Here is an 11,138-nt window from a genome sequence, read left to right as displayed (position 1 = left end):
CATTCTACCTACTGGAGCCCACCAGCGGTTTACTGTGTAAATGCAGCAGTTAGAGGTGATGGATTGGGGATGTATTTATTTACACTGCTGTGTGTTGATTTATGGAGCCTCTGACTGCTTCCAGTCCTCTTGTAACTAGTTCAAGAACCCTGTTTACACCAATGTCAAGACCAGGAATAGGGACATCAACCATGACATATTGTACACACACACACACACACACACACACACACAAGACCTGGGATAACTATATTTTTTATCTATGCTTTGTTGAAAGTAACACTTTTTCTGGGGGAACAAATACTCACTTTGTAGGTAACTACAACTATTTGAATAGAGATCCCCAAAAATCACTACTTTAATAACTATTTGAATACAGATTTCAGAAATAAACTACTTTTTAAAACTATTTGAATACAGATATGTGAAAGCAACTACTTAAAAAAAAATATTTGAATACAAATCTCAGGTAGTGACTACTTTTCTGAAACKAATGGATTGGATGCATTCAACTAATGGAACTGGAACTGCATGTTGACTATAGAAATAGCATGAATACTTTTCCAATATATTTGGCAGTCATTTTTTATCTACACAATACATTTCTATCTGAGCATTCTGCAAATGCAAATTCTCCGGTGTTAAAAATGAACACAGAGTGTTAAATTGACACTGAACGTGTTGAGTCTRTGGACCTATACAGACACTGGAACAGTGTTAAATTAATTAACACAGTGCTTAGTGTAAAGCATTATTCAAATATTTCCCGGAGTGCCTTGCCTTTGAGTAAATTGTAGAGTTACCACTCATGACTGTATTTGTTAGTTACAGAGACATGGTTTTTGCATTCATCCATTTTTGGTCCTGTTGAGTTCACCAAGTGGAAAGGAAAGGGGGATACCTAGTCAGTTGTGCAACTGAATGCATTCAACTGAAATGTGTCTTCCGCATTTAACCCAACCCCTCTGAATCAGAGAGTTGTGGGGGGCTGCCTTAATTGACATCCACGTCTTCGGTGCCTGCGAGCTCCTAAGTTAATATATTATCATACAAAAAAACAATTCAAATATATATTTTTTTAATGATAACATATTTGCTTAGGATGTCACTTGGTGAAGTCCATAGGACCGAAAATTGATGAATGCAGACAAAACAGAAGCTTATTCTACATTAAATAAAACATATTATTTGAACAACAGTGCAGAAAGTGGGGTTTCACAATAAAAAAAAATGAAATTATGTCTTGACCATCACCGATATCATGTCTGTCGCCTAATTAGCATCCCAGATTTAACGAGGCGGAAGATGAGTTCATCATTTCCTTTTAAATGGGGGCTTAGGTGGTGAGCTGCAGTAACTGAAATCGTGAAATGCCAACACCCCCACAAACCTCCCTTCAACAGACAAAATGATAAGCTTACACAGAAGACTAGACACACACACACTCACGAGTGATCGCAAGGAGACACACAACTGCACGCACACACACCAACACACACGCAAGCATGGACACACACACACAATTAGCACCTGTTTCAAGAACTCTCTGTCTGTCAGATAGTTCCTTGTCCTTCAACAGCTCTTTCTGTCTCTCTCATAAATTATAGTGGCAGTGTCACGCCCTGGCCTTAGTATTCTTTGTTTTCTTAATTATTTTGGTTAGGTCAGGGTGTGACATGGGGAATGTATGTGGTTTTTGTAGTGTCTAGGGTGGTTGTAAGGTTTAGGGGGTTTATTAGAGTAGTTGGGTTTATGTTTAGTATAGTAGTCTAGCTGTGTCTATGGTTGAGTGTAGGTGTCTAGGAAAGTCTATGGTTGCCTGAATTGGGTCTCAATTAGAGACAGCTGGTTATTGTTGTCTCTGATTGGGAGCCATATTTAAGGCAACCATAGGCTTTAGCTGTTGGTGGGGAATTGTCTATGTTGAAAGTTTGTAGCCTGTGTGTGTGCACTACGTTTATAGCTTCACGGTCGTTTGTTGTTTTTGTATAGGTTGTAATAGTGTTTCGTTTCATGTTCATCTTCGTAGTAAAATAAAAGAAGATGGCTTATTTTCCACATGCTGCGTTTTGRTCCGTCTCTCCTCCACACGATCGTGACAGGCTGTTTGCTGTTTAATTAGATTGTGAGTTAAAAAGGCAAAACATGGATGGAGTTCATCTTAATTATAAGTTTCCCTATTYTTCCTTATTCATACCCTGCTGTCATACAACCTTACCCCAGTGTTTCTGACCTGAGTTCCCCTGATGACAAGACTGTGTGTGATGTTTTCTCTGCATGTGACAAAGCATGAATTTACTCTCTCCTGCTTCTGTGGATAAAGCCTTTGATATCAGCCTCGTCACCAGATGACTTTACACTTCCTTAAGCCCCCTATCTTCCCCTGCAAAGTCTGTTTCCAGCTGTGAAGACAGGGCTCAGTAACCTCAAAGTCAGAGCAACAAGCCTAGATCAGACCAGAGAAATTATCCCAGAGGACCAGATCATTATCATTCAACTGGGATATATACTGTACATGATACATGTACATCAGAGATAAGAGGAGTTTAGATTACTGTGTCTGTCCATCAAGCAGCAGGAAGACAGTGGACACTCTTCATGTTCCAAACGTGGAAGTAAACCTTTTTACCATGCTAGGGGTCTGCCTGTGATATATACTAAACAAAAATATAAACGCAACCTGCAACCATTTTCAAAGGAAATCAGTCAATGGAAATACATTCATTAGGCCCTAATCTATGGATTTCACATGACTGGGAATACAGATATGCATCTGTTGGTCACAGATACCTTAAAAAAAAGGTAGGGGAGTGGATCAGAAAACCAGTCTGTATCTGGTGTGACCACCATTTGCCTCATGCAGCGCGACAAATCTCCTTTGCATAGAGTTGATCAGGCTGTTGATTGTGGCCTGTGGAATGTTGTCCCACTCCTCTTCAATGGCTGTGCGAAGTTGCTGGATATTGGCTGGAACTGGAACACACGATAATCTGGAGCATCCCAAACATGCTCAATGGGTGCCATGTCTGGTGAGTATGCAGGCCATCGAAGCACTGGGACATTTTCAGCTTCTAGGAATTGTGTACAGATCCTTGCGACATGGGGCCGTGCATTATCATTTTGAAACATGAGATGGTGGCGGATGAATGGTACGACAATGGGCCTCAGGATCTCAACACGGTATCTCTGTATTTTCAAATTGCTATCGATAAAATGTACACTTTACATGTTRCGTTTATATTTTTGTTCAGTGGATATAATCAGAGTTAGTTACATATACTGAACTGTCGATGAAGATCATAAAAGAAAATGTCTGATACAAGGTGTGGGAAGAGATATCAGACCTCATGTTCATGATGTAGAGTTGAAGTCTGAAGTTTACATACACCTTAGCCAAATACATTTAAACTCAGGTTTTTTACAATTCCTGACATTTAATCCTAGTAAAAAGTCCCTGTCTAGTCAGTTAGGATCACCCATTTTAAGACTGTGAAATGTCAGAATAATGCTAGAGAATTATTTCTTTCAGATTTATTTCTTCATCACATTCCCAGTGGGAAATTTACATACACTCAATTAGTATTCGGTAGCATTGCCTTTAAATGTTTAACTTTAACTCCACAAACCTTCCCACAATAAGTTGGGTGAATTTTGGCGCTTCCTCCTCACAGAGCTGATGTAACTGAGTCAAGTTTTAGGCCTCATTGCTTGCACACAGCTTTTTCAGTTTCTGTCCAACACATTTTCTATGGGATTAAGGTCAGGGCTTTGTGATGGACACTACCAATACCTTGACTTTGTTATACTTAAGCTATTTTCCACAACTTTGGAAGTAGCTTGGGTTCACTGTCTTTTGGAAACCCATTTGAGACCAAGCTTTAACTACTTCCGGCGCCGACAGAGATGGCCGCCTCGCTTCGCGTTCCTAGAAACATGCAGTATTTTGTTTTTTTTTACGGTTATTTCTTACATTGGTACCCAGGTAATCTTTCTGATCCCAGCCTGCGACCCTAAACAACGACGCCCGTAAAAGGGGCAAATGAAGCGGTCGTTCTGGTCAGGCTCCGGAGAAGGGCACACCGCGCTCCACTCCCTAGCATACACCGCCAATGTCCAGTCTCCTGACAACAAGGTTGATGAAATCGAGCAAAGGTAGCATTCCAAGAGAAATCAGAGACCTAATAACGTTCTTTGCTTCACGGAAACATGGCTCACTCGAGAGACCCTAACGGAGTCGGGCAAGCTAGCTGGTTTCTTCACGCATCGCGCTGACAGAAACAAACATCTTTCCGGTAAGAAGAGGGGCGGGGGTATGCTATGATTAACGAGACAGTGTGTGATCATAACAACATACAGAAACTCAGTCATTCTGTTCACCTGACTTAGAATTCCTCACAATCAAATGTCGACCGCATTATCTAACCAAGGAATTCTCTTACATTAATCACGCGCCTATAATATCCCCCCCAAGCAGACACATCGATGGCCCTGAAACGAACTTTATCTGACTCTATGTAACTAGAAACCACACACCCTGAGGCTGCATCATCGTAGCTGGGGATTTAACGAGGCTAATCTGAAAACAAAACCCCAAATTCTATCAGCATATCGATTGTGCTACAGGGCTGGGTAAAACCCTAGATCATCTGGTTATTCTAACTTCCGCGAACGCATATAAGGCCCTCCCCCGCCCCTCCTTTCGGAAAAGCTGACCACGACTCCATTTTGTTGCTTCCTACAACAGAAACTAAAACAAGAAGTTCCGCGCTCAGGTCTGTTCAACGCTGTCCGACCAATCTGATTCCACGCTTCAAGACTGCTTCGATCCCTGGATTGGATATGTTCGCATTGCGTCCAACAACAACATTGACGAATACGCTGATTCGGTGAGCGAGTTCATTAGAAAAAGTGCATCAGTGACGTAATACCACAAGCAAAAGAATAAAACATTCCCAAACCAAAACCGTGATTGAGTGCAGCATTCGCGCGAAACTGAAAGCGCGAACCACTGCTTTTAACCAGGCAAGGTGACGGAAACAGACGAAATACAAACAGTGTAGCTATTCCCCTCCGCAAGGCAATCAAGACAAGCAAGTGCCATATAGGAGACAAAGTAGAATCGCAATTCAACAGCTCAGACACAGAGGTATGTGGCAGGGTCTACAGCAAAATCAGGATTACAAAAAGAAAACCAGCCCCTTCCGAACCAGGATCTTCTACCCAGATCAGACTAAATAAACTTTTTGCTCGCTTTGAGGACAATACAGGTGCCACTGACACGGCCCGCTACCAAAACCTGCGGGCTCTCCTCACTGCAGCCGAGGTGAGTAAAAACATTAAACGTGTTACCCTCGCAAGGCTGCAGGCCCAGACGGCATTCCCAGCCGCGTCCTCAGAGCATGCGCAGACCAGCTGGCTGGTGTGTTTATGGACATATTCAATCATCCTTATCCCAGTCTGCGTTCCCACATGCTTCAAGAGGGCCACCATTGTTCCTGTTCCCAAAAAAGCTAAGGTAACTGAGCTAAACGACTACCGCCCCGTAACACTCACTTCCGTCATCATGAAGTGCTTTGAGAGACTAGTCAAGGACAATATCACCTCCACCCTACCTGACACCCTAGACCCACTCCAATTTGCTTACCGACCCAATAGGTCCACAGACGACGCAATCGCAACCACACTGCACACTGCCATAACCATCTGGACAAGAGGAATACCTATGTGAGAATGCTGTTCATCGACTACAGCTCAGCATTTAACACCATAGTACCCTCCAAAACTCGTCATCAAGTCGAGACCCTGGGTCTCGACCACGCCCTGTGCAACTGGGTACTGGACTCTGACGGCCGCCCCCAGTGGTGAGGGTAGGTAACAAAATCTCCACCCCGCTGATCCTCAACACTGGGCCCCACAAGGGTGCGTTCTGAGCCCTCTCCTGTACTCCCTGTTCACCCACGACTGCGTGGCCATGCACGCCTCCAACTCAATCATCAAGTTTGCGGACGACACTACAGTGGTAGGCTTGATTACCAACAACGACGAGACGGCCTACAGGGAGGGGTGAGGGCCCTCGGAGTGTGGTGTCAGGAAAATAACCTCACACTCAACGTCAACAAAAACAAAGGAGAATGATTGTGGACTTCAGGAAACAGCAGAGGGAGCACCCCCTATCCACATCGACGGGACAGTAGTGGAGAGGGTAGTAAGTTTTAAGTTCTCGGCGTACACATCATGGACAAACTGAATTGGTCCCCCACACAGACAGCGTTGTGAAGAAGGCGCAGCAGCGCTCTTCACCTCAGGAGGCTGAAGAAATCGGCTTGTCACCAAATGCACTCCCAAACTCTACAGATCACAATTGAACATCCTGTCGGGCTGTATCACGCCTGGTACGGCAACTGCTCCGCCCACAACCGTAAGGCTCTCCAGAGGGTAGTGAGGTCTGCACAACGCATCACCGGGGGCAAACTACCTGCCCTCCAGACACCTACACCACCCGATGTCACAGGAAGGCCATAAAGATCATCAGGACAACAACCACCCGAGCCACTGCCTGTTCACCCCGCTATCATCCAGAAGGCGAGGTCAGTACAGGGCATCAAAGCAGGGACCGAGAGACTGAAAAACAGCTTCTATCTCAAGGCCATCAGACTGTTAAACAGCCACCACTAACATTTAGTGGCTGCTGCCAACATACTGACTCAACTCCACCACTTTAATAATGGGAATTTATGGAAGTATGTAAAAATATATCACTAGCCACTTTAAACAATGCCACTTAAAAATAATGTTTACATACCCTACATTACTCATCTCATATGTAATATGTATATACTGCACTCTATATCATCTACTGCATCTTGCCATCTTTATGTAATACATGTATCACTAGCACTTTAAACTATGCCACTTTATGTTTATATACCCTACATTACTCATCTCATATGTATATACTGTACTCTATACCATCTACTGCATCTTGCCTATGCCGTTCTGTACCATCACTCATTCATATATCTTTATGTACATATTCTTTATCCCTTTACACTTGTGTGTATAAGGTAGTAGTTGTGGAATTGTTAGGTTAGATTACACGTTGGTTATTACTGCATTGTCGGCACTAGAAGCACAAGCATTTCGCTACACTCGCATTAACATCTGCTAACCATGTGTATGTGACAAATAACATTTGATTTGATTTGAACTTCCTGACTGATGTCTTGAATGTTGCTTCAATATATCCACATAATTTTCCTGCCTCATGATGCCATCTATTTTGTGAAGTGCACCAGTCCCTCCTGCAGCAAAGCACCCCAACAACATGATGCTGCCACCCCCGTGCTTCACGGTTGGGATGGTGTTCTTCGGCTTGCAAGCCTCCTCCTTTTCCTCCAAACATAACGAATGGTCATTATGGCCTAACAGTTCTATTTTTGTTTCATTAGACCAGAGGACATTTCTCCAAAAAGTACGATCTTTGTCCCCATGTGCAGTTGCAAACCATAGTCTGGCTTTTTTTATGGCGGTTTTGGAGCAGTGGCTTCTTCCTTGCTGAGCGACCTTTCAGGTTATGTCAATATAGGACTTGTTTTACTGTGGATATAGATACTTTTGAACCTGTTTCCTCCAGCATCTTCACAAGGTCCTTTGCTGTTCTTCTGGGATTGATTTGCACTTTTCGCACCAAAATACGTTCATATCTAGGAGACAGAACGCGTCTCCTTCCTGAGCGGTATGACAGCTGCGTGGTCTCATGGTGTTTATACTTGCATACTATTGAACCAGACTTGTGGAGGTCTACAATTGTTTTTCTGAGGTCGGCTGATTTCTTTTGTTTTCCCATGATGTTAAGCAAAGAGGCACTGAGTTTGAAGGTAGSCCTTGAARTACATCCACAGGTACACCTCCAATTGACTCAAATGATGTCAATTAGCCTATCAGAAGCTTCTAAAGCCATGACATAATTCTCTGGAATTTTCCAAGCTGTTTAAAGGCACAGTCAACTTCTGAAAACAATTGTTGGAAAATTGACTTGTGTCATGCACAAAGTAGATGTCCTAACCGACTTGCCAAAACTATAGTTTGTTAACAAGAAATTTGTGGAGTGGTTGAAAAACAAGTTTTAATGAACCCAACCTAAGTGTATGTAAACTTCCGACTTCAACAGTAAATTAAATTAAATCCACGTGGGTACTGTAACTTAAATTGCATTTGAGTTTCCATGCATAATTTACTCAAGAGTCACACATCTCAAGTTTGGATTCAGATGATAAAAAATTGTTTTTTTCATAGGATCTCGTAAGAAATACTACAGTATACGGTTTTATTATAGTATCTCATACAGGCAGTATGAGGTTGAGTTATTGGACAGACAGCAGACGTGTTCCCATGGCACCAGACGTCTGAGGTTCACATGATCCGTCACTCATCAGACAGGTGAGAGACGAGAGAACCCAACCAGCTAAAGAGGGCAACGTGAGATATGAGTTACTGTACATCTATGCTCTCACTCTCCCTCCCCACCCTCCCCACTCTCTCTCTCCGGTCTCTCGCCTGGGTGTATTCGTTACGGAAACGGTTTACCGTTTCAGAACCAAATGGAAGCCAACAGAGCAAACCAGAGATTCCAGTTGGATAGATTCAGGTACAGTGGATTCGGAAAGTATTCAGATCCCCTTACAGCCTTATTCTAAAATGGATTAAATTATAATTGATTGGAGTCCACCTGTGGAAAATTAAATTGATTGGACTTGATTTGGAAAGGCACACACCTGTCTATATAAGATCCCACAGTTGACAACGCATGTCAGAGCAAAAACCAAGCCATGAGGTCGAAGGAATTGTCCGTAGAGCTCTGAGACAGGATTGTGATGAAGTACAGATCTGGGGAAGGGTTCCAAAAAATGTCTGCAGCATTAAGTCTCCAAGAACAGAGTGGCCTCCATCATTTCTTAAATGGAAGAAGTTAGGAACCACCAAGACTCTTCCTTGAGCTGGCCACCTAGCCAAACTGAGCAATTGGGGGAGAAGGGCCTTTGTCAGGGAGGTGACCAAGAACAGATGGTCACTCTGACAGAGCTCCATAGTTCCTCTGTGGAGATGGGAGAACCTTCCAGAAGGACAACCATCTCTGCAGCACTCCACCAATCAGGCCTTTACGTTAGAGTGGCCAGCTCAAGAGTGGCCTTTACTGAGGAAGCCACTCCTCAGTAAAAGGCACATGACAGTCTGCTTAGAGTTTGCCAAAAGACACCTAAAGGACTGAATGTCCATGAGTGGCCCAGCCAGAGCCCGGAGTTGAACCCAATGGAACATCTCTGGAGAGACCTGAAAATAGCTGTGCAGAGACGCTCCCCATCCAACATGACAGAGCTTGAGAGGATCTGCAGAGAAGAGCAGAGAAGAATGGGAGAAACTCCTCAAATGCAGGTGTGCCAACAAGCTTGTAGCGTCATACCCAAAAACACTCAATGCTGTAATCGCTGCCAAAGGTGCTTCAACAAAGTACTGAGTAAAGGGTCTGAATACTTATGTAAATGTAATATTTCCGGGAGGGTTCTGGGATACATTTGCAAAAATGTAGAAAAACCTGTTTTTGCTTTGTCATTGTGGGATTTTGTGTGTACATTGATGAGGGGGAAAAACAATTGAATCAGTTTTAGAATAAGGCTGTAATGTAACAAAATGTGGAAAAAGTCAAGGGGTCTGAATACTTTCCGAATGCACTGTAGGTCCCTCCCCGTTTCGTTCGTTTCCGTTTAAGAAACGTTTTGCAACAGAATTGGCGGATGAATTCCCTTCTGCTCTCCCTCCTTCTTTCTCTCTCTCCTCACCTGCTCTGCCTTTCACCTCTCTCTCAGGCAACTTGTTCATTTGGACTGTATTATTCCTGTCATTGTGCCATCAGAGCAGCGTGGAATAGACTGACACTCTTTGAGCCTGAAGATGACACATTGGCAAATTGCCTTCTACTCTCCTCTATTCTCTCTCTCATCTCCAAATTCTCTCCAGCTCTCCTTCTAAAGACACACCTGATTTAAAGCGTAGTATTATCATTACAAACATATTTCCTGGCTGTTTCAACATACACACACTCACATGGTCCAACGGTGTGTTTCTGGGTTCTGCACCGAATGTAATAACTGATTCTAGTCTTTTCAAAGGAGCAGACCTCTTGATGTTCTGAATCAGAATCACAATCGAAAGGCCTTCCAGCCATTATACAGGATTGTTTTTGTCAGAACACAGACATATTGTTGGAATAACCTGTCATTGTTTCACCCATTGTATTGGCCCTGGTGGATTAGAGTTCTGTGAGCTTTCATGTCAATGAGTTGATTTCACATGTTCTTGGAGAGATAGGCTTTATTAAATTGGATTAATTCTGTATGGTAACCTTTTTGAATTTCTACAGATGGTCTTTTCCAAGTGGACTTAAGTGGAATCCGGCCAAAAGAAGTGTCAAACATATGGCTAGCGTTTTAAAAAGAAAAATACATATTTTGGGGAGAAGCAAACTCAATTTACTTTAAAACAAAATCTAAACTGTCTAGAAATAATAATGGACCTACATTCATACAGTTTCTTGACTGTGTCCAGCTTGCTAATAATCACCGGAATGAAAACAAGACAGTCAGGGAGCATCGGAAATTCCCAAAACGTTGGATAGAGGACTATTTTTTGCCTCTTCTGACGGMRAGGAAATATAACACATTTTCAGTGAGGCCCTCCGGACCTCGTTGAAGACCAAACGCGGCCCCCGGGTGCAAAATGAGTTTGACACCCCTGATCTAGACCTACAGAGGCAGAGAGCGAGAGGAGAAGGGGGAGAAAGGGAGATGGAGTAAAGAGAAACATGTTAGAAATACACTATTCACCCCTGACACAAGGCAGCACTGAGGAAGTACTAAACCAGATAAAGTCAGAAAGAAAACCTGTTCAGAATTCTTYATGCCGGTTGGGTCCACATAATTTAACAAATCCTTTAGCGGTCTCTGGAGATACTCTTTGTGTCTGTCATTGATGAAAGACTTGGTGTATACACTGTGTGGTCATGAAGGTCTCTAGCTCACCATGTCTCTAGCTCACCATGTCTATTCCTCTCTCCTTCTCCCACTATCTTTCACTGGTCCTCT

Source organism: Salvelinus sp. IW2-2015, linkage group LG36 (genome assembly GCF_002910315.2).
Source record: "Salvelinus sp. IW2-2015 linkage group LG36, ASM291031v2, whole genome shotgun sequence".
NCBI lineage: Eukaryota > Metazoa > Chordata > Actinopteri > Salmoniformes > Salmonidae > Salvelinus > Salvelinus sp. IW2-2015.
The sequence above is the reverse complement of the archived record's forward strand: the minus strand, read 5'-3'. Positions refer to the sequence as shown.